This window comes from Oncorhynchus mykiss, chromosome 20 (genome assembly GCF_057628025.1).
Source record: "Oncorhynchus mykiss isolate SJ-2025 chromosome 20, ASM5762802v1, whole genome shotgun sequence".
Taxonomy (NCBI): Eukaryota; Metazoa; Chordata; class Actinopteri; order Salmoniformes; family Salmonidae; genus Oncorhynchus; species Oncorhynchus mykiss.
In genome coordinates, this window is record NC_143041.1 from 22,882,079 (window position 1) to 22,907,540 (window position 25,462).

Below are 25,462 nucleotides of genomic sequence, written 5' to 3' on the forward strand. Positions count from 1 at the left end.
ACTTTAGAGGAGCAGGCAATGTATTCCTATGGGGAGAGATGTCGTTGTAATCTGTGAGATCAAAAAAAAACTGTTTTACTGTTAAGGGTTAATGCCACACGGTCAAGGTTAGGCTTGCACAGATCGGGAGGACCTCAGGAATGAGGGAGAGGTGTCGTAATCTGTGTGTGTGTGTGTGAGAGAGCTTTTCTTTGACATCTGTTGGGAGAAATGACTGATTTACAGTTCATGGGGGTTGCCTAATCACATAAATAAAGTTTTGGAAAGATCTGACTTTTTTTTAACCCTTTGAAACAGCCCCTCTGACACCAATTATGGCACTTCCGGTTGGCACAGGAAGCTATAGGTAAACACATATCCTCATTGGGGTATGCCCTTTACAGAATCCTGAGTTTTAAGTGTTAAGCCTACCCCCTACTTTTTCGAACATTCTGTTAAAAATCGCGCAACATTTCAACGTCCTGCTACTCATGCCAGGAATATAGTATATGCATATGATTAGTATGTGTGGATAGAAAACACTCTCACGTTTCTAAAACTGGTTAAATCACGGCTGTGATCACGGCATCGAAAAGCGCAAGAAAAACTGGTCACTGAAAACTGGAAAAAATATCCATGCGCCACTTGCATGTATCGTTTAAGGGACACCAAATTAAATGGTGCTGAGATTGCAATTCCTACAGCTTCCACACGATGTCGCCAGTCTTGTCAATTTCTGGGAGTTATTTCTTGGTCAAACAAAGAAGAAACCCCATTCCATCCGGTCTCCGACAGGAAGTTTTGGAAGAGAGATTTCCGAACATGATTTGAAGACGTGGAGCTATTGAATTACACATCGCCCCGTGATCAATTTGATAGATTATTAACGTTTACTAATACCTAAAGTTGGATTACAAAAGTATTTCGAAGTGTTTTGTGAAAGTTTATCGTCGACCTTTTTAATTTAAAAAAATGACGCTGCGTTTTGAAACTGTGTTTTTTTCTGAATCACAGTTTCCATAGATGGATATTTTGGGTATATATGGACCGATTTAATTGAAAAAAAAGACCCAATAGTGATGTTTATGGGGCATATAGGAGTGCCAACAAAGAAGCTCGTCAAAGGTAATGAATGTTTTTTACATTTTATTTCTGCTATTTGTGTAGCGCCGGCTACGCTAATTCTTTTGTTTACGTCGCCTTCAGGTATTTCGGGGTGTTGCATGCTATCAGATAATAGCTTCTCATGCTTTCGCCGAAAAGCATTTTAAAAATCTGACTTGTTGGCTAGATTCACAACGAGTGTAGCTTTAATTCAATACCCTGCATGTGTGTGTTTTAATGAACGTTTGAGTTTTAACGAGTACTATTAGCATTTAGCGTAGCGCATTTGCATTTCCAGGTGGCTAGATGGGTCGGGTGGGCTTATTAAGAACTGACTTATTTACGGAGTGTTTAGTGAGTGTGTGTTATTTCAGAAAATCACAGAAATCTCGTAGAACTCCGAAGCACACTTTAAAAAGATTCGTATGAACACGCTGCAACTGGATCTGTAACTGTTAAACATTTTTTTTTTAAACTATTTTTGAACATCACCAAATTGACATTGTATGAATTCCCTTAACATAAAGACTTAAAACTCAAAATGTGTTCACTTTCAGCTTCCTGTGTAAACCGGAAGTGTCTTAAAATGGTGCTGTTTCCAAGGGTTAAAAAGGTCAGATCTTTTCAAAACTTAATATGAGTGATTAGGCAACCCCCATGAACTGTAAATCAGTCATTTCTCCCAGCAAATGTCAAAGAAAAGCTCTCTCACACACACACACACACACACAGCAAGGATGGAGTGACAAAGTGCGGTGCTTAAAGACACACAGAGCCTGCAATGTTATTTCCATATTCTCTAGGCCGTTCCGAGTTCAACGAGATGCCCGCTTGACCGTAGCTCGCTCTGAATGCAGCGACCGTGAAAAAAGTAGGCCCAAAATGAAGCCTGGCCCTAAATGTCATTTGCTTTTGGGTGACAGTGAGAGAACCGTTAGGGTGAGAAGCACAATTCGACCTCAGGTACGTACGTTCCTGAGGTCCTCCCGATCTGTGCAAGCCTAACCTTGACCGTGTGGCATTAACCCTTAACAGTAAAACAGGTTTTTTTTGATCTCACAGATTACAACGACATCTCTCCCCATAGGAATACATTGCCTGCTCCTCTAAAGTCAACCTGAAGCCTATGTGGGTTATGAATGCCTTATGAACCTGTCTTCAATGACAGTCCATCAGGACACTATGAGGTCTACCTGTGTCGATTCTAAGCTTCCTGAAGCAACCGGAAGTGGTTAAAATCACCCTAAACGTGTTTTTTTCATACCCAACCAGCAGTTTGTGATAAATAGTGCATTCAACCCTGTGTAAATCGGTCAGTTCTTAACATAAACACTTAAAACTAGAAGGTTCTAGAAGGTTCTCGGACCGAAAAAGTTGTGGAAAAATGGCATAAGGACAACAAAGTCAAGGTATTGGAGTTGTCATCACCGAGCCCTGACCTCAATCCTATAGAACATTTGTGGGCAGAACTGAGAAAGCGTGTGCGAGCAAAGAGGCCGACAAACCTGACTCAGTTACACCAGCTGTCAGGTGGAATGGGCCAAAATTTAGGAATATCAGTGCAGACATTTTGCTCATACACTAGTATGATTATCTGCCCAAAAGCCTAGCTCCCGGTCCCTCCCTCACCTCTCCTTCTCTGCTAGGATAAGTTTGGTGAGATATGCATGCAGCTTGTTCTCCTGGTTGATGCGCTTCTCCTCAATGCTATTCCAGCGCTTCTTCTTAGCGACCCGCAGGGCACTCGGGATGTCGTCTCCAAAGTTCAGTCTCTGCTCCTTGGCCAGATTGTAAGCTGCCGACAGAAAAGGTCCAGACATGAATGTAGTCCATTGAAAACAGTAGTACTGCCTCAGAGATGCCTAGTATTGGGTATAGTTAGAATGTTGACAGCATTATAAATTGCAACTGCACATCTACAGTGCATTCAGAAAGTATTCAGACCCCTTCACTTTTTCCACATTGTTATGTTACAGCGTAACTCTAACAATATATTAATACATTTTCCCCTCAATCTACACACAACACCCCATAATGACACAACAAAAACAGGTTTAGAAATGTTTGCAAAAACAGGAATACCTTATTTGCATAAGTATTCAGACCATTTGCTATGATACTCGAAATTGAGCTGAGGTGCATCCTGTTTCCATTGATCATCCTTGAGGTAGTTCTACAACTTGAAGGCCTCTCAGACATGAGAAACAATATTTTCTGGGCTGATGAAACCAAGATTACACACTGGGACATGCCGTGCCGTGCCATTATGCAGAATTTCAATTGTACGGCCTTTTAACTTGCAGGGATGGACACTCTTGAATGTCTTAATTATAGGCTACCCCGACTTTGTCTCCTATTTCTATCATGTTAAATATTAACCACTATCAGTATCGACTGTGAGTAGGCATAATAATAACACTTATTCAACTGCCAATTTACTATTAGTTCCCTTCAGTAGGTATAACCTAACCTAAGTTTGGTTTACCTTTATTTGCTTCCTCTGTAAACGCCGTCACGGCCATGTGGCTATTGCTAAGGATCATTAGTAACAATTGATAACATACAAAAATAAAAGGCTAATTAAATCGTTTATGGAGCGGAACACTGATTAAGACAGCAGTTTGAACCCGATGTATGGCACCATACTTGGCTGTGTTATCACCCAGTTCCATGGTTGGTGCAGGCATTATATGTGGGTATAGCTATTGTACACTATTCTCTATGTACACAAATATTCCAACATTACCCCAGGTTAAATAAGTGAGTGTGGCAATTTTTAGAATGAATCAAACCACTGTTTACTTTCTTTCATGCCGAAAGGTTCTCCAAGCTATTTTTTTATGATTCATAAATACTTTCCTAACCCTAAATAACCTACAAGATCAGAGTATTTTTTTTTTAAATCTACCAACTGGTGTTGAAACGGAGACAAATATGCATATATTTAGATATCTTTCCTTCATTGATCCATACTATTCTGAACCCGTTCTCTCAATATATTCTATTGAGTCTGTTGACAAAAACCAAAGTGAAAAGGTGTACTGTATTTAAAGGGATGACTTATTAAGACAAATGTACTGAAAACCCTATTGAATAAAAATTCCACGAGAACATCTGTTGGCCAGCCAGTGGGGAGGTTTCTAGCAGTTCAATTACACTTATTTGGCGTGCGCAAGTGAACCACGCCTACAAAGCCTGTTACGCACCTTAATAAGGTTACTCTGAATACCAACTACTAAAAAGTATATAGGAAAGGCGTAATTTCCTAAATCGGACCCTTAGTGAATACAGGCCCAAACTTAATCTGTGTCTAGGAAACTGGCCTTGAGGGTTGGTCCTTACCTCTCTGCAGGTTGCCGATGGCCTCGTTGTAGTTCTCCAGCTCCAGGTGACACTGGACCAGGAAGAAGTGGGCTTTGACAGAATGGGGGTCCAGTTCCAGCGCGTGCTTGCAGTCCGCCAGGGCTTTGTCGTTCTGCTTGCAGCTTCACTTGGCACAGAGTACAGTTGGTGTAGTACACCGCCACTGAGGGGTTACGGTTCTGTTGGCAAGATGTATACACACACACAGGTGCACTCACGCACGTTAGGCCCGCATATTGCACAAGCTATTTTTGTATGAGTGCATCAGACCAAGCTACTTCTATTCTGACATCTATTCAGAGTAGGTGAATAGGACAGTGTCAATATCTCATATCATATAGACTTTCAGTCATCTGAAAAGGTGTAGACATTTTACATCATCATTCCCCTTAAGAGCAGTAGCTTGCTACTCACTATGGTTTTGCTGTAGCAGGTGGCAGCTTCCTGGTACTTGCGGCAGAGGAACAGTCTGTTGCCCTGCTCCTTCAGCTCCTGTGCTGTGGAACTCTTCTCTGGGCTGCTAGCCATCTTCTCTGGTGGCTCTGCAGCGCCCGCTGCGCACTGTTTCCCAATCCTGTTTCCCGTCTCTCCGGCTGGCTAGCTGTCAGGTGAAAGAATGGCCCTGTTCTTTGTCTTCTCACAAACTAGAAAAGAAAGATAGGCAGCATCAGCAACAGTCTGTTGCTGCTGCGTGTGGTGAGGTGATGTTGCAACTCATACATTGAGCCCTCACATTTCACTGGCTAGCTAGTTATGCATCAACATATGGTTGTGCAACATTAAAACCAGTCATTATCGGGCACACCACCTGGCCATGACCACACTGAAAGGACTGTATGTCAAAACTACGCTAACTAGCTAATGGCTGACGTTGCGCCCTCCCTCAGTCCCTGTGTCACTACACAAAACAAGGTAGCTAGCTAGCTAGTTGCGTTGGTAAAGACCGTGGACTTTCCCCATTGGTTTGCTGATATGGTTTACTGAGTCAAACGTCTGCTACAATGCAACGTCCAAATCCCACAGCTAAGCAACGATGCTAACGCTAGCCCAATAGTGGAGTAAACTTAGCCTAACGTTACTCCTTTGTCCAATGACCTTAGGTACATGTTATATTTAAAGGGAGAATTAGCTCTGGAAGCCATCTAAACGTGAATCGATTCTCAGTTGCAGTAACGTTACGGTTCTTGAAATAAATCCCTCTAGGTTCATATCACATCAAAATAATTTCACTAATGCAAAAAAATACACCTACTGTACACGGTCTTAACAGGTTAACACAGAACAGTATTTTTCAGTAACAACACGTTTGTGGCGTCTGTCTAGACACAGCAGGCGTATTCGGAGAAACAGATTGCTAATTAGCTCAGGTAGTCCACTCTGTCTTCCGTAAATAAGCGCTGTGAGATGGAAATATGGTCGTGTGGGAACCCCAGCCCTATAAAGCTGTGTATCAATTTAAATTGTAGTTTTTTGAAAATGGGTTATCACGGATATGAAAGATAAGGTCATTACGCCTCCAAAAACATATCGCTAGCGATGCTTGTTTAATGTTCAGAACGAACAGGCTCCTAACAGAACTCCCCCTCCAGAATACGCCTCTTCACCCAATGATTTAGCCACATGTATGTCTAATGTAACATTATCTCATGATGATAAAGTCAAGCGTTAGCTAACAGCTAGCCTAGCTCAAATTTCGGTTATTAAACTAACGTTACCTAGCTACCGGTTAGTGGTGAACTACACACAAAAACAAACATCTTTAACCTCACCCGTTCAAATGAATTTCATATACAGACGATTGATGTGCCAGTATATTTCAATTTCAAGTCCTTAATTGATTTGCTTTTCCCATTGAACTGTAACTATACTATAACAGAGCTAAGAGCTAGCTAGTTTGTTGTCATGCTGACGTCGGATATACGACGGAGCACCGCGAGGTAAGATTCAATAACAAAAAAGTTACCATTACCCCAAAACCAATCCTTACCATTACTAGTTTTGTGGTAGAAATTGCCTCAAGGTCATATTACATCATGTTAACAAGTGTTTGAAATATTTTGGAAATTATGTTTTGCTGATAAAATACTGTAACGACCTTGCGTTTATAAGCGCGGAAATCGACTCTGCCGCACGATCACCTCCGCACGCTATCCAAACATGCAATTTCACTAGAGGCACGCATTTCCCAAAGTGTTTGAAATCTTTTGGAAATTATGCTTTGCCTGTTAAAATACGTCAAATTGATTTCCTCAAATATTATAAAAGATCTCAGAGGTTGAAATTCTCCAAATGGCACTTCATTTCAGTTGTGTTGTAATTTTATGATAGAAATTGCCTAATGTTAATCACCAATGTTGGATAACTGACTAAAATGATATTTTGTGAGTAAAATACATACAATTATTTATATTATTGAAAAAGATCTCATGGTTGAAATTCTACAAATTATACCTCCATTCTGTCCTTTAGTAGTGTTTCTGTAGAAATTGCCTCAAAAGTCATATTAAATCATGTTAATCACCAATGTTGGAAATCTGACTAAAAGGATATTTTCTGAGTAAAGTACACAAAATCGTGTAGTAGTTTTATGGTAGAAATATTCTCATGTTCACGAAATGTGGTTGAAAACCTTTGGAAGTTATGTTGTTTTTTCCCCCATGAACTGTAAATCAGTCATTTCTCCCAACAGATGTCAAAGAAAAGCTCTCTCACTCACACACACACACACACACACACACACACAGCAAGGATGGAGTGACAAAGTGCGGTGCTTAAAGACACACAGAGCCTGCAATGGCATTTCCATATTCTCTAGGCCGTTCCGAGTTCAACGAGATGCCCCGCTTGACCGTAGCTCGCTCTGAGTGCAGCGACCGTGAAAAAAGTAGGCCCAAAATGAAGCCTGGCCCTAAATGTCATTTGCTTTTGGGTGACAGTGAGAGAACCGTTAGGGTGAGAAGCACAATTCGACCTCAGGTACGTTCTTGAGGTCCTCCCGATCTGTGCAAGCCTAACCTTGACCGCGTGGCATTAACAGTAAAACAGGTTTTTTTTTATCTCACAGATTACAACGTCTACCTGTGTCGATTCTAAGCTTCCTGAAGCAACCGGAAGTGGTTAAAATCACCCTAAACGTGTTTTTCCATACCCAACCAGCAGTTTGTGATAAATAGTGCATTCAACCCTGTGTAAATCGGTCAGTTCTTAACATAAACACTTAAAACTCATGATTCTGTAAAGGCATACCCCAATAAGGATATGCGTTTACCTATAGCTTCCTGTGCCAACCGGAAGTGCCATAATTGGTGTCACAGGGGCTGTTTCAAAGGGTTAAAAAAGTCAGATCTTTCCAAAACTTCATGTGTGTGATTAGGCAACCCCCATGAACTGTAAATCAGCCATTTTTCCCATAAAATTTCAAAGAAAAACTAAATCACACACAAGCACAGCTTGGAAGGAGGGACACATTGGGGTGCGTAGAGACATACACTGAGATGTACATTAGTTAACTTTGTTCGAGCTAAAAAAGAACCGTCAGACCTAGAGTTACGAAACTTTAGAAACCTGTTCTAGACCCCAGGTCGATAGTGCGTGGTGAGGTACGTGGCTCTAGAAGGTTCTCGGACCGAAAAAGTTGTGGGAAAATGGCGTAAGGACAACAAAGTCAAGGTATTGGAGTTGTCATCACAGAGCCCTGACCTCAATCCTATAGAAAATGTGTGGGCAGAACTGAAAAAGCGTGTGCGAGCAAAGAGGCCGACAAACCTGACTCAGTTACACCAGCTGTCAGGTGGAATGGGCCAAAATGTAGGAATATCAGTGCAGACATTTTGCTCATACACTAGTATGATTATCTGCCCAAAAGCCTAGCTCCCGGTCCCTCCCTCACCTCTCCTTCTCTGCTAGGATAAGTTTGGTGAGATATGCATGCAGCTTGTTCTCCTGGTTGATGCGCTTCTCCTCAATGCTATTCCAGCGCTTCTTCTTAGCGACCCGCAGGGCACTCGGGATGTCGTCTCCAAAGTTCAGTCTCTGCTCCTTGGCCAGATTGTAAGCTGCCGACAGAAAAGGTCCAGACATGAATGTAGTCCATTGAAAACAGTAATACTGCCTCAGAGATGCCTAGTACTGGGTATAGTTAGAATGTTGACAGCATTATAAATTGCAACTGCACATCTACAGTGCATTCAGAAAGTATTCAGACCCCTTCACTTTTTCCACATTGTTATGTTACAGCGTAACTAACAATATATTAATACATTTTTCCCCCTCAATCTACACACAACACCCCATAATGACACAACAAAAACAGGTTTAGAAATGTTTGCAAAAACAGAAATACCTTATTTACATAAGTATTCAGACCATTTGCTATGATACTGGAAATTGAGCTGAGGTGCATCCTGTTTCCATTGATCATCCTTGAGGTAGTTCTACAACTTGAAGGCCTCTCAGACATGAGAAACAATATTTTCTGGGCTGATGAAACCAAGATTACACACTGGGACATGCCGTGCCATTATGCAGAATTTTATTGTACGGCCTTTTAACTTGCAGGGATGGACACTCCTGAATGTCTTAATTATAGGCTACCCCGACTTTGTCTCCTATTTCGATCATGTTAAATATTAACCGCTATCAGTATCGACTGTGAGTAGGCATAATAATAACACTTATTCAACTGCCAATTTACTATTAGTTCCCTTCAGTAGGTATAACCTAACCCCTAAAGGTTTACCTTTATTTGCTTCCTCTGTAAACGCCGTCACGGCCATGTGGCTATTGCTAAGGATCATTAGTAACAATTGATAACATAATAAAAGGCTAATTAAATCGTTTATGGAGCGGAACACTGATTAAGACAGCAGTTTGAACCCGATGTATGGCACCATACTTGGCTGTGTCATCACCCAGTTCCATGGTTGGTGCAGGCAATAGATGTTGTACACTATTCTCTATGTACACAAATATTCCAACATTACCACAGGTTAAATAAGTGAGTGTGGCAATTTTTAGAATGAATCAAACCACTGTTTACTTTCTTTCATGCCGAAAGGTTCTCCAAGCTATTTTTTTATGATTCATAAATACTTTCCTAACCCTAAATGTAAAAAAAATCTACCAACTGGTGTTGAAACGGAGACAAATATGCATATATTTAGATATCTTTCCTTCATTGATCCATAATATTCTGAACCCGTTCTCTCAATATATTCTATTGAGTCTGTTGACAAAAACCAAAGTGAAAAGGTGTACTGTATTTAAAGGGATGACTTATTAAGACAAATGTACTGAAAACCCTATTGAATAAAAACTCCACGAGAACATCTGTTGGCCAGCCAGTGGGAAGGTTTCTAGCAGTTCAATTACACTTATTTGGCGTGCGCAAGTGAACCACGCCTACAAAGCCTGTTACGCACCTTAATAAGGTTACTCTGAATACCAACTACTAAAAAGTATATAGGAAAGGCGTAATTTCCTAAATCGGACCCTTAGTGAATACAGGCCCAAACTTAATCTGTGTCTAGGAAACTGGCCTTGAGGGTTGGTCCTGACCTCTGCAGGTTGCCGATGGCCTCGTTGTAGTTCTCCAGCTCCAGGTGACACTGGCACAGGAAGAAGTGGGCTTTGACAGAATGGGGGTCCAGTTCCAGCGCGTGCTTGCAGTCCGCCAGGGCTTTGTCGTTCTGCTTGCAGCTTCACTTGGCACAGAGTACGGTTGGTGTAGTACACCGCCACTGAGGGGTTACGGTTCTGTTGGCAAGATGTATACACACACACACACAGGTGCAACCACGCACGTTACATATTGCACAAGCTATTTTTGTAAGAGTGCATCAGACCAAGCTACTTCTATTCTGACATCTATTCAGAGTAGGTGAATAGGACAGTGTCAATATCTCATATCATATAGACTTTCAGTCATCTGAAAAGGTGTAGACATTTTACATCATCATTCCCCTTAAGAGCAGTAGCTTGCTACTCACTATGGTTTTGCTGTAGCAGGTGGCAGCTTCCTGGTACTTGCGGCAGAGGAACAGTTGGTTGCCCTGCTCTTTCAGCTCCTGTGCTGTGGAACTCTTCTCTGGGCTGCTAGCCATCTTCTCTGGTGGCTCTGCAGCGCCCGCTGCGCACTGTTTCCCTATCCTGTTCCCCGTCTCTCCGGCTGGCTAGCTGTCAGGTGAAAGAATGGCCCTGTTCTTTGTCTTCTCACAAACTAGAAAAGAAAGATAGGCAGCATCAGCAACAGTTGCTGCTGCGTGTGGTGAGGTGCTGTTGCAACTCATACATTGAGCCCTCACATTTAAATAGTGCATTCAACCCTGTGTAAATCGGTCAGTTCTTAACATAAACACTTAAAACTCAGGATTCTGTAAAGGCATACCCCAATGAGGATATGTGTTTACCTATAGCTTCCTGTGCCAACCGGAAGTGCCATAATTGGTGTCACAGGGGATGTTTCAAAGGGTTAAAAAAGTCAGATCTTTCCAAAACTTCATGTGTGTGATTAGGCAACCCCCATGAACTGTAAATCAGTCATTTTTCCCATAAAATTTCAAAGAAAAACTAAATCACACACAAGCACAGCTTGGAAGGAGGGACACATTGGGGTGCGTAGAGACATACACTGAGATATACATTAGTTAGCTTTGTTCGAGCTAAAAAAGAACCGTCAGAACTAGAGTTACGAAACTTTAGAAACCTGTTCTAGACCCCAGGTCGATAGTGCGTGGTGAGGTACGTGGCTCTAGAAGGTTCTCGGACCGAAAAAGTTGTGGGAAAATGGCGTAAGGACAACAAAGTCAAGGTATTGGAGTTGTCATCACAGAGCCCTGACCTCAATCCTATAGAAAATGTGTGGGCAGAACTGAAAAAGCGTGTGCGAGCAAAGAGGCCGACAAACCTGACTCAGTTACACCAGCTGTCAGGTGGAATGGGCCAAAATGTAGGAATATCAGTGCAGACATTTTGCTCATACACTAGTATGATTATCTGCCCAAAAGCCTAGCTCCCGGTCCCTCCCTCACCTCTCCTTCTCTGCTAGGATAAGTTTGGTGAGATATGCATGCAGCTTGTTCTCCTGGTTGATGCGCTTCTCCTCAATGCTATTCCAGCGCTTCTTCTTAGCGACCCGCAGGGCACTCGGGATGTCGTCTCCAAAGTTCAGTCTCTGCTCCTTGGCCAGATTGTAAGCTGCCGACAGAAAAGGTCCAGACATGAATGTAATACTGCCTCAGAGATGCCTAGTACTGGGTATAGTTAGAATGTTGACAGCATTATAAATTGCAACTGCACATCTACAGTGCATTCAGAAAGTATTCAGACCCCTTCACTTTTTCCACATTGTTATGTTACAGCGTAACTAACAATATATTAATACATTTTTCCCCTCAATCTACACACAACACCCCATAATGACACAACAAAAACAGGTTTAGAAATGTTTGCAAAAACAGAAATACCTTATTTACATAAGTATTCAGACCATTTGCTATGATACTGGAAATTGAGCTGAGGTGCATCCTGTTTCCATTGATCATCCTTGAGGTAGTTCTACAACTTGAAGGCCTCTCAGACATGAGAAACAATATTTTCTGGGCTGATGAAACCAAGATTACACACTGGGACATGCCGTGCCATTATGCAGAATTTTATTGTACGACCTTTTAACTTGCAGGGATGGACACTCCTGAATGTCTTAATTATAGGCTACCCCGACCTTGTCTCCTATTTCTATCATGTTAAATATTAACCGCTATCAGTATCGACTGTGAGTAGGCATAATAATAACACTTATTCAACTGCCAATTTACTATTAGTTCCCTTCAGTAGGTATAACCTAACCCCTAAAGGTTTACCTTTATTTGCTTCCTCTGTAAACGCCGTCACGGCCATGTGGCTATTGCTAAGGATCATTAGTAACAATTGATAACATAATAAAAGGCTAATTAAATCGTTTATGGAGCGGAACACTGATTAAGACAGCAGTTTGAACCCGATGTATGGCACCATACTTGGCTGTGTCATCACCCAGTTCCATGGTTGGTGCAGGCAATAGATGTTGTACACTATTCTCTATGTACACAAATATTCCAACATTACCACAGGTTAAATAAGTGAGTGTGGCAATTTTTAGAATGAATCAAACCACTGTTTACTTTCTTTCATGCCGAAAGGTTCTCCAAGCTATTTTTTTATGATTCATAAATACTTTCCTAACCCTAAATGTAAAAAAAATACTCTGATCTTGTAGGTACAAGATCAGAGTATTTTTTTAAAATCTACCAACTGGTGTTGAAACGGAGACAAATATGCATATATTTAGATATCTTTCCTTCATTGATCCATAATATTCTGAACCCGTTCTCTCAATATATTCTATTGAGTCTGTTGACAAAAACCAAAGTGAAAAGGTGTACTGTATTTAAAGGGATGACTTATTAAGACAAATGTACTGAAAACCCTATTGAATAAAAACTCCACGAGAACATCTGTTGGCCAGCCAGTGGGAAGGTTTCTAGCAGTTCAATTACACTTATTTGGCGTGCGCAAGTGAACCACGCCTACAAAGCCTGTTACGCACCTTAATAAGGTTACTCTGAATACCAACTACTAAAAAGTATATAGGAAAGGCGTAATTTCCTAAATCGGACCCTTAGTGAATACAGGCCCAAACTTAATCTGTGTCTAGGAAACTGGCCTTGAGGGTTGGTCCTGACCTCTCTGCAGGTTGCCGATGGCCTCGTTGTAGTTCTCCAGCTCCAGGTGACACTGGCACAGGAAGAAGTGGGCTTTGACAGAATGGGGGTCCAGTTCCAGCGCGTGCTTGCAGTCCGCCAGGGCTTTGTCGTTCTGCTTGCAGCTTCACTTGGCACAGAGTACGGTTGGTGTAGTACACCGCCACTGAGGGGTTACGGTTCTGTTGGCAAGATGTATACACACACAGGTGCAACCACGCACGTTACATATTGCACAAGCTATTTTTGTAAGAGTGCATCAGACCAAGCTACTTCTATTCTGACATCTATTCAGAGTAGGTGAATAGGACAGTGTCAATATCTCATATCATATAGACTTTCAGTCATCTGAAAAGGTGTAGACATTTTACATCATCATTCCCCTTAAGAGCAGTAGCTTGCTACTCACTATGGTTTTGCTGTAGCAGGTGGCAGCTTCCTGGTACTTGCGGCAGAGGAACAGTTGGTTGCCCTGCTCCTTCAGCTCCTGTGCTGTGGAACTCTTCTCTGGGCTGCTAGCCATCTTCTCTGGTGGCTCTGCAGCGCCCGCTGCGCACTGTTTCCCTATCCTGTTCCCCGTCTCTCCGGCTGGCTAGCTGTCAGGTGAAAGAATGGCCCTGTTCTTTGTCTTCTCACAAACTAGAAAAGAAAGATAGGCAGCATCAGCAACAGTTGCTGCTGCGTGTGGTGAGGTGCTGTTGCAACTCATACATTGAGCCCTCACATTTCACTGGCTAGCTAGTTATGCATCAACATATGGTTGTGCAACTAAGATGCTGAAGTCAATGGTTGAGACGCATTAAAACCAGTCATTATCAGGCACACCACCTGGCCATGACCACACTGAAAGGACTGTATGTCAAAACTACGCTAACTAGCTAATGGCTGACGTTGCGCCCTCCCTCAGTCCCTGTGTCACTACACAAAACAAGGTAGCTAGCTAGCTAGTTGCGTTGGTAAAGACCGTGGACTTTCCCCATCGGTTTGCTGATATGGTTTACTGAGTCAAACTTCTGCTACAATGCAACGTCCAAATCCCACAGCTAAGCAACGATGCTAACGTTAGTGGAATTAAACTTAGCCTAGCGTTACTCCTTTGTCCAATGACCTTAGGTACATGTTATATTTAAAGGGAGAATTAGCTCTGGAAGCCATCTAAACGTGAATCGATTCTCAGTTGCAGTAACGTTACGGTTCTTGAAATAAATCCCTCTAGGTTCATATCACATCAAAATAATTTCACTAATGCAAAAAAATACACACCTACTGTACACGGTCTTAACCGGTTAACACAGAACAGTATTTTTCAGTAACAACACGTTTGTGGCGTCTGTCTTCACACGGAGAAACAGATTGCTAATTAGCTCAGGTAGTCCACCCTGTCTTCCGTAAATAAGCGCTGTGAGATGGAAATATGGTCGTGTGGGAACCCCAGCCCTATAAAGCTGTGTATCAATTTAAATTTTAGTTTTTTGAAAATGGGTTATCACGGATATGAAAGATAAGGTCATTACGCCTCCAAAAACATATCGCTAGCGATGCTTGTTTAATGTTCAGAACGAACGTCACGGCTCCTAACAGAACTCCCCCTCCAGAATACGCCTCTTCACCCAATGATTTAGCCACATGTATGTCTAATGTAACGTTATCTCATGATGACAAAGTCAAGCGTTAGCTAACAGCTAGCCTAGCTCAAATTTCGGTTATTAAACTAACGTTACCTAGCTACCGATTAGTGGTGAACTACACACAAAAACAAACATCTTTAACCTCACCCTTTCAAATGAATTTCATATACAGACGATTGATGTGCCAGTATATTTCAATTTCAGGTCTTAATTGATTTGCTTTTCCCATTGAACTGTAACTATACTATAACAGAGAGCTAAGAGCTAGCTAGTTTGTTGTCATGCTGACGTCGGATATACGACGGAGCACCGCGAGGTAAGATTCAATAACAAAAAAGTTACCAATACCCCAAAACCAATCCTTACCATTAGTAGTTTTGTGGTAGAAATTGCCTCAAGGTCATATTACATCATGTTAACAAGTGTTTGAAATATTTTGGAAATGATGTTTTGCTGATAAAATACTGTAACGACCTTGCGTTTATAAGCGCGGAAATCGACTCTGCCGCACGATCACCTCCGCGCGCTATGCAAACATGCAATTTCACTAGAGGCACGCATTTCCCAAAGTGTTTGAAATCTTTTGGAAATTATGCTTTGCCTGTTAAAATACGTAAAATTGATTTCCTCAAATATTATAAAATATCTCCGAGGTTGAAATTCTCCAAATGGCACTTCACTTCTGTTGTGTTGTAATTTTATGATAGAAATTGCCTAATGTTAATCACCAATGTCACTGACTAAAATGCATACAATTATTTCTATTATTATTGAAAAAGATCTCATGGTTGAAATTCTACAAATTATACCTCCATTCTGTCCTTTAGTAGTGTTTCTGTAGAAATTGCCACAAAAGTCATTAAATCATGTTAATCACCAATGTTGGAAATCTGACTAAAAGGATATTTTCTGAGTAAAGTACACAAAATCGTGTAGTAGTTTTATGGTAGAAATATTCTCATGTTCACGAAAAGTGGTTGAAAACCTTTGGAAGTTATGTTGTTTTTTCCCCCCTTTTCCCCCATGAACTGTAAATCAGTCATTTCTCCCAACAGATGTCAAAGAAAAGCTCTCTCACACACACACACACACACACACAGCAAGGATGGAGTGACAAAGTGCGGTGCTTAAAGACACACAGAGCCTGCAATGGCATTTCCATATTCTCTAGGCCGTTCCGAGTTCAAGGAGATGCCCCGCTTGACCGTAGCTCGCTCTGAGTGCAGCGACCGTGAAAAAAGTAGGCCCAAAATGAAGCCTGGCCCTAAATGTCATTTGCTTTTGGGTGACAGTGAGAGAACCGTTAGGGTGAGAAGCACAATTCGACATCAGGTACGTTCCTGAGGTCCTCCCGATCTGTGTAAGCCTAACCTTGACCGCGTGGCATTAACCCTTAACAGTAAAACAGTTTTTTTTTTATCTCACAGATTACAACGACATCTCTCCCCATAGGAATACATTGCCTGCTCCTCTAAAGTCAACCTGAAGCCTATGTGGGTTATGAATGCCTTATGAACCTGTCTTCAATGACAGTCCATCAGGATACTATGAGGTCTACCTGTGTCGATTCTAAGCTTCCTGAAGCAACCGGAAGTGGTTAAAATCACCCTAAACGTGTTTTTCCATACCCAACCAGCAGCTTGTGATAAATAGTGCATTCAACCCTGTGTAAATCGGTCAGTTCTTAACATAAACACTTAAAACTCAGGATTCTGTAAAGGCATACCCCAATGAGGATATGTGTTTACCTATAGCTTCCTGTGCCAACCGGAAGTGCCATAATTGGTGTCACAGGGGATGTTTCAAAGGGTTAAAAAAGTCAGATCTTTCCAAAACTTCATGTGTGTGATTAGGCAACCCCCATGAACTGTAAATCAGTCATTTTTCCCATAAAATTTCAAAGAAAAACTAAATCACACACAAGCACAGCTTGGAAGGAGGGACACATTGGGGTGCGTAGAGACATACACTGAGATATACATTAGTTAGCTTTGTTCGAGCTAAAAAAGAACCGTCAGAACTAGAGTTACGAAACTTTAGAAACCTGTTCTAGACCCCAGGTCGATAGTGCGTGGTGAGGTACGTGGCTCTAGAAGGTTCTCGGACCGAAAAAGTTGTGGGAAAATGGCGTAAGGACAACAAAGTCAAGGTATTGGAGTTGTCATCACAGAGCCCTGACCTCAATCCTATAGAAAATGTGTGGGCAGAACTGAAAAAGCGTGTGCGAGCAAAGAGGCCGACAAACCTGACTCAGTTACACCAGCTGTCAGGTGGAATGGGCCAAAATGTAGGAATATCAGTGCAGACATTTTGCTCATACACTAGTATGATTATCTGCCCAAAAGCCTAGCTCCCGGTCCCTCCCTCACCTCTCCTTCTCTGCTAGGATAAGTTTGGTGAGATATGCATGCAGCTTGTTCTCCTGGTTGATGCGCTTCTCCTCAATGCTATTCCAGCGCTTCTTCTTAGCGACCCGCAGGGCACTCGGGATGTCGTCTCCAAAGTTCAGTCTCTGCTCCTTGGCCAGATTGTAAGCTGCCGACAGAAAAGGTCCAGACATGAATGTAATACTGCCTCAGAGATGCCTAGTACTGGGTATAGTTAGAATGTTGACAGCATTATAAATTGCAACTGCACATCTACAGTGCATTCAGAAAGTATTCAGACCCCTTCACTTTTTCCACATTGTTATGTTACAGCGTAACTAACAATATATTAATACATTTTTCCCCCTCAATCTACACACAACACCCCATAATGACACAACAAAAACAGGTTTAGAAATGTTTGCAAAAACAGAAATACCTTATTTACATAAGTATTCAGACCATTTGCTATGATACTGGAAATTGAGCTGAGGTGCATCCTGTTTCCATTGATCATCCTTGAGGTAGTTCTACAACTTGAAGGCCTCTCAGACATGAGAAACAATATTTTCTGGGCTGATGAAACCAAGATTACACACTGGGACATGCCGTGCCATTATGCAGAATTTTATTGTACGGCCTTTTAACTTGCAGGGATGGACACTCCTGAATGTCTTAATTATAGGCTACCCCGACTTTGTCTCCTATTTCTATCATGTTAAATATTAACCGCTATCAGTATCGACTGTGAGTAGGCATAATAATAACACTTATTCAACTGCCAATTTACTATTAGTTCCCTTCAGTAGGTATAACCTAACCCCTAAAGGTTTACCTTTATTTGCTTCCTCTGTAAACGCCGTCACGGCCATGTGGCTATTGCTAAGGATCATTAGTAACAATTGATAACATAATAAAAGGCTAATTAAATCGTTTATGGAGCGGAACACTGATTAAGACAGCAGTTTGAACCCGATGTATGGCACCATACTTGGCTGTGTCATCACCCAGTTCCATGGTTGGTGCAGGCAATAGATGTTGTACACTATTCTCTATGTACACAAATACTCCAACATTACCACAGGTTAAATAAGTGAGTGTGGCAATTTTTAGAATGAATCAAACCACTGTTTACTTTCTTTCATGCCGAAAGGTTCTCCAAGCTATTTTTTTATGATTCATAAATACTTTCCTAACCCTAAATGTAAAAAAAATCTACCAACTGGTGTTGAAACGGAGACAAATATGCATATATTTAGATATCTTTCCTTCATTGATCCATAATATTCTGAACCCGTTCTCTCAATATATTCTATTGAGTCTGTTGACAAAAACCAAAGTGAAAAGGTGTACTGTATTTAAAGGGATGACTTATTAAGACAAATGTACTGAAAACCCTATTGAATAAAAACTCCACGAGAACATCTGTTGGCCAGCCAGTGGGAAGGTTTCTAGCAGTTCAATTACACTTATTTGGCGTGCGCAAGTGAACCACGCCTACAAAGCCTGTTACGCACCTTAATAAGGTTACTCTGAATACCAACTACTAAAAAGTATATAGGAAAGGCGTAATTTCCTAAATCGGACCCTTAGTGAATACAGGCCCAAACTTAATCTGTGTCTAGGAAACTGGCCTTGAGGGTTGGTCCTGACCTCTCTGCAGGTTGCCGATGGCCTCGTTGTAGTTCTCCAGCTCCAGGTGACACTGGCACAGGAAGAAGTGGGCTTTGACAGAATGGGGGTCCAGTTCCAGCGCGTGCTTGCAGTCCGCCAGGGCTTTGTCGTTCTGCTTGCAGCTTCACTTGGCACAGAGTACGGTTGGTGTAGTACACCGCCACTGAGGGGTTACGGTTCTGTTGGCAAGATGTATACACACACACACAGGTGCAACCACGCACGTTAGGCCTACATATTGCACAAGCTATTTTTGTAAGAGTGCATCAGACCAAGCTACTTCTATTCTGACATCTATTCAGAGTAGGTGAATAGGACAGTGTCAATATCTCATATCATATAGACTTTCAGTCATCTGAAAAGGTGTAGACATTTTACATCATCATTCCCCTTAAGAGCAGTAGCTTGCTACTCACTATGGTTTTGCTGTAGCAGGTGGCAGCTTCCTGGTACTTGCGGCAGAGGAACAGTTGGTTGCCCTGCTCCTTCAGCTCCTGTGCTGTGGAACTCTTCTCTGGGCTGCTAGCCATCTTCTCTGGTGGCTCTGCAGCGCACTGTTTCCCTATCCTGTTCCCCGTCTCTCCGGCTGGCTAGCTGTCAGGTGAAAGAATGGCCCTGTTCTTTGTCTTCTCACAAACTAGAAAAGAAAGATAGGCAGCATCAGCAACAGTTGCTGCTGCGTGTGGTGAGGTGCTGTTGCAACTCATACATTGAGCCCTCACATTTAAATAGTGCATTCAACCCTGTGTAAATCGGTCAGTTCTTAACATAAACACTTAAAACTCAGGATTCTGTAAAGGCATACCCCAATGAGGATATGTGTTTACCTATAGCTTCCTGTGCCAACCGGAAGTGCCATAATTGGTGTCACAGGGGATGTTTCAAAGGGTTAAAAAGTCAGATCTTTCCAAAACTTCATGTGTGTGATTAGGCAACCCCCATGAACTGTAAATGTCATTTTTCCCATAAAATTTCAAAGAAAAACTAAATCACACACAAGCACAGCTTGGAAGGAGGGACACATTGGGGTGCGTAGAGACATACACTGCCTTCATTAGTTAGCTTTGTTCGAGCTAAAAAAGAACCGTCAGAACTAGAGTTACGAAACTTTAGAAACCTGTTCTAGACCCCAGGTCGATAGTGCGTGGTGAGGTACGTGGCTCTAGAAGGTTCTCGGACCGAAAAAGTTGTGGGAAAATGGCGTAAGGACAACAAAGTCAAGGTATTGGAGTTGTCATCACAGAGCCCTGACCTCAATCCTATAGAAAATGTGTGGGCAGAACTGAAAAACCTGACTCAGTTACACCAGCTGTCAGGTGGAATGGGCCAAAATTTAGGAATATCAGTGCAGACATTTTGCTCATACACTAGTATGATTATCTGCCCAAAAGCCTAGCTCCCGGTCCCTCCCTCACCTCTCCTTCTCTGCTAGGATAAGTTTGGTGAGATATGCATGCAGCTTGTTCTCCTGGTTGATGCGCTTCTCCTCAATGCTATTCCAGCGCTTCTTCTTAGCGACCCGCAGGGCACTCGGGATGTCGTCTCCAAAGTTCAGTCTCTGCTCCTTGGCCAGATTGTAAGCTGCCGACAGAAAAGGTCCAGACATGAATGTAGTCCATTGAAAACAGTAATACTGCCTCAGAGTACTGGGTATAGTTAGAATGTTGACAGCATTATAAATTGCAACTGCACATCTACAGTGCATTCAGAAAGTATTCAGACCCCTTCACTTTTTCCACATTGTTATGTTACAGCGTAACTAACAATATATTAATACATTTTTCCCCTCAATCTACACACAACACCCCATAATGACACAACAAAAACAGGTTTAGAAATGTTTGCAAAAACAGAAATACCTTATTTACATAAGTATTCAGACCATTTGCTATGATACTCGAAATTGAGCTGAGGTGCATCCTGTTTCCATTGATCATCCTTGAGGTAGTTCTACAACTTGAAGGCCTCTCAGACATGAGAAACAATATTTTCTGGGCTGATGAAACCAAGATTACACACTGGGACATGCCGTGCCATGCCATTATGCAGAATTTCAATTGTACGGCCTTTTAACTTGCAGGGATGGACACTCTTGAATGTCTTAATTATAGGCTACCCCGACTTTGTCTCCTATTTCTATCATGTTAAATATTAACCACTTTCAGTATCGACTGTGAGTAGGCATAATAATAACACTTATTCAACTGCCAATTTACTATTAGTTCCCTTCAGTAGGTATAACCTAACCTAAGTTTGGTTTACCTTTATTTGCTTCCTCTGTAAACTCTGTCACGGCCATGTGGCTATTGCTAAGGATCATTAGTAACAATTGATAACATAAAAAAATAAAAGGCTAATTAAATCGTTTATGGAGCGGAACACTGATTAAGACAGCAGTTTGAACCCGATGTTTGGCACCATACTTGGCTGTGTCATCACCCAGTTCCATGGTTGGTGCAGGCAATAGATGTGGGTATAGCTATTGTACACTATTCTCTATGTACACAAATATTCCAACATTACCACAGGTTAAATAAGTGAGTGTGGCAATTTTTAGAATTAATCAAACCACTGTTTACTTTCTTTCATGCCGAAAGGCTCTCCAAGCTATTTTTTTATGATTCATAAATACTTTCCTAACCCTAAATAACCTACAAGATCAGAGTATTTTTTTTAAATCTACCAACTGGTGTTGAAACGGAGACAAGCTTCCTGAAGCAACCAGAAGTGGTTAAAATCACCCTAAACGTGTTTTTCCATACCCAACCAGCAGTTTGTGATAAATAGTGCATTCAACCCTGTGTAAATCGGTCAGTTCTTAAATGACGATAGATAAAGGCTGGTTCTTTTTTTATTGACACCGGAGGTTCCTTGACTTTGACGTGAAGCGGAAAAGTTATTGCTCTATTTTCATTTTGGACCTTTAATCCCAGAAAAATGGCCATAACTCAAAAACCGTTGAGGTCTAGACGCCATCTTGTTCGGGGCCAACTGCCCATTATGCCAAACCTATGCTCACCAAGTTGTCTTCTAAGTCTTTTCCGTTTTGGAGATAAGTTTTGTACATTTGCAATATGATTCGCACTAGCAACTCCTGTGGCGGGACGGGTGCAGTGCACGCTAACCAGGTTGCCAGGTGCACACACGTGGCACCTCCGAAACATTGGTGCGGCTGGCTTCCAGGTTGGATGTGCGCTGTGTTAAAAAGCATTGCGGCTTGGTTGGGTTGTGTTTCAGAGGACGCATGGCTTTCGACCTTCATCTCTCCCGAGCCCGTATGGGAGTTGTAGCGATGAGACAAGATAGTAACTACTAACAATTGGATACCATGAAATTGGGGGGAAAAAAGGGGGGGAAAAACAACATAACTTCCAAAAGTTTTCAACCACTTTTCGTGAACATGAGAATATTTCTACCATAAAACTACTACACGATTTTGTGTACTTTACTCAGAAAATATCCTTTTAGTCAGATTTCCAACATTGGTGATTAACATGATATAATATGACTTTTGAGGCAATTTCTACAGAAACACTACTAAAGGACAGAATGGAGGTATAATTTGTAGAATTTCAACCATGAGATCTTTTTCAATAATAATATAAATAATTTTTCATTTTAGTCAGTTATCCAACATTGGTGATTAACATTAGGCAATTTCTATCATAAAATTACAACACAACTGAAATGAAGTGCCATTTGGAGAATTTCAACCTCGGAGATCTTTTATAATATTTGAGGAAATCAATTTTACGTATTTTAACAGGCAAAGCATAATTTCCAAAAGATTTCAAACATTTCCGCGCTTATAAAACGCAAGGTCGTTACAGTATTTTATCAGCAAAACATAATTTCCAAAATATTTCAAACACTTGTTGTTAACATGATGTAATATGACCTTGAGGCAATTTCTACCATAAAACTACTAATGGTAAGGATTGGTTTTGGGGTTTTGGTAACTTTTTTGTTATTGAATCTTACCTCGCGGTGCTCCGTCGTATATTCGACGTCAGCATGACAACAAACTAGCTAGCGCTTAGCTCTCTGTTATAGTATAGTTACAGTTCAATGGGAAAAGCAAATCAATTAAGACCTGAAATTGAAATATACTGGCACATCAATCGTCTGTATATGAAATTCATTTGAAAGGGTGAGGTTAAAGATGTTTGTTTTTGTGTGTAGTTCACCACTAATCGGTAGCTAGGTAACTTTAGTTTAATAACCGAAATTTGAGCTAGGCTAGCTGTTAGCTAACGCTTGACTTTATCATCATGAGATAACGTTACATTAGACATACATGTGGCTAAATCATTGGGTGAAGAGGCGTATTCTGGAGGGGGAGTTCTGTTAGGAACCGTGACGTTCGTTCTGAACATTAAACAAGCATAGCTAGCGATATGTTTTTGGAGGCGTAATGACCTTATCTTTCATATCTGTGATAACCCATTTTCAAAAAACAAAAATTTAAATTGATACACAGCTTTATAGGGCTGGGGTTCCCACACGACCATATTTCCATCTCACAGCGCTTATTTACGGAAGACAGAGTGGACTACCTGAGCTAATTAGCAATCTGTTTCTCCGAATACGCCTGCTGTGTGAAGACAGACGCCACAAACGTGTTGTTACTGAAAAATACTGTTCTGTGTTAACCGGTTAAGACCGTGTACAGTAGGTGTGTATTTTTTGCATTAGTGAAATTATTTTGATGTGATATGAACCTAGAGGGATTTATTTCAAGAACCGTAACGTTACTGCAACTGAGAATTGATTCACGTTTAGATGGCTTCCAGAGCTAATTGTCCCTTTAAATATAACATGTACCTAAGGTCATTGGACAAAGGAGTAACGCTAGGCTAATTTTACTCCACTATTGGGCTAGCGTTAGCATCGTTGCTTAGCTGTGGGATTTGGACGTTGCATTGTAGCAGACGTTTGACTCAGTAAACCATATCAGCAAACCAATGGGGAAAGTCCACAGTCTTTGCCAACTAGCTTGTTTTGTGTAGTGGCACAGGGACTGAGGGAGGGCGCAACGTCAGCCATTAGCTAGTTAGCGTAGTTTTGACATAGTGTGGTCATGGCCAGGTGGTGTTTCCGATAATGACAGGTTTTAATGCGTCTCAACCATTGACTTCAGCATCTTAGTTGCACAACCATATGTTGATGCATAACTAGCTAGCCAGTGAAATGTGAGGGCTCAATGTATGAGTTGCAACAGCACCTCACCACACGCAGCAGCAACTGTTGCTGATGCTGCCTATCTTTCTTTTCTAGTTTGTGAGAAGACAAAGAATAGGGCCATTCTTTCACCTGACAGCTAGCCAGCCGGAGAGACGGGGAACAGGATAGGGAAACAGTGCGCAGCGGGCGCTGCAGAACCACCAGAGAAGATGGCTAGCAGCCCAGAGAAGAGTTCCACAGCACAGGAGCTGAAGGAGCAGGGCAACCGACTGTTCCTCTGCCGCAAGTACCAGGAAGCTGCCACCTGCTACAGCAAAACCATAGTGAGTAGCAAGCTACTGCTCTTAAGGGGAATGATGATGTAAAATGTCTACACCTTTTCAGATGACTGAAAGTCTATATGATATGAGATATTGACACTGTCCTATTCACCTACTCTGAATAGATGTCAGAATAGAAGTAGCTTGGTCTGATGCACTCATACAAAAATAGCTTGTGCAAAATGCAGGCCTAACGTGCCACCTGGAGCTGGAGAACTACAACGAGGCCATCGGCAACCTGCAGAGAGGTAAGGACCAACCCTCAAGGCCAGTTTCCTAGACACAGATTAAGTTTGGGCCTGTATTCACTAAGGGTCCGATTTAGGAAATTACGCCTTTCCTATATACTTTTTAGTAGTTGGTATTCAGAGTAACCTTATTAAGGTGCGTAACAGGCTTTGTAGGCGTGGTTCACTTGCGCACGCCAAATAAGTGTAATTGAACTGCTAGAAACCTCCCCACTGGCTGGCCAACAGATGTTCTCGTGGAGTTTTTATTCAATAGGGTTTTCAGTACATTTGTCTTAATAAGTCATCCCTTTAAATACAGTACACCTTTTCACTTTGGTTTTTGTCAACAGACTCAATAGAATATATTGAGAGAACGGGTTCAGAATAGTATGGATCAATGAAGGAAAGATATCTAAATATATGCATATTTGTCTCCGTTTCAACACCAGTTGGTAGATTTAAAAAAAATACTCTGATCTTGTAGGTTATTTAGGGTTAGGAAAGTATTTATGAATCATAAAAAAATAGCTTGGAGAGCCTTTCGGCATGAAAGAAAGTAAACAGTGGTTTGATTCATTCTAAAAATTGCCACACTCACTTATTTAACCTGGGGTAATGTTGGAATATTTGTGTACAATAGCTATACCCACATCTATTGCCTGCACCAACCATGGAACTGGGTGATAACACAGCCAAGTATGGTGCCATACATCGGGTTCAAACTGCTGTCTTAATCAGTGTTCCGCTCCATAAACGATTTAATTAGCCTTTTATTTTTTTATGTTATCAATTGTTACTAATGATCCTTAGCAATAGCCACATGGCCGTGACGGCGTTTACAGAGGAAGCAAATAAAGGTAAACCAAACTTAGGTTA

At 41.5% G+C, this 25,462-nt stretch overlaps 1 long non-coding RNA gene across 2 annotated transcripts; it reads left to right on the forward strand.

Moving 5' to 3' along the window:
- Positions 1-772: 772 nt before the first annotated feature.
- Positions 773-24,975, forward strand: LOC149974450 (uncharacterized). 2 transcript variants are annotated; one of them, XR_016489427.1, is made up of 3 exons: positions 773-1,104; positions 24,130-24,359; positions 24,545-24,975. It is a non-coding gene; the product is annotated as an uncharacterized LOC149974450 (long non-coding RNA). The 2 variants fall into 2 exon arrangements; XR_016489428.1 differs by lacking the exon at positions 773-1,104 and adding an exon at positions 22,847-23,002 and having other exon boundaries at positions 24,545-24,612.
- The last annotated feature ends 487 nt before the right edge of the window (positions 24,976-25,462 follow it).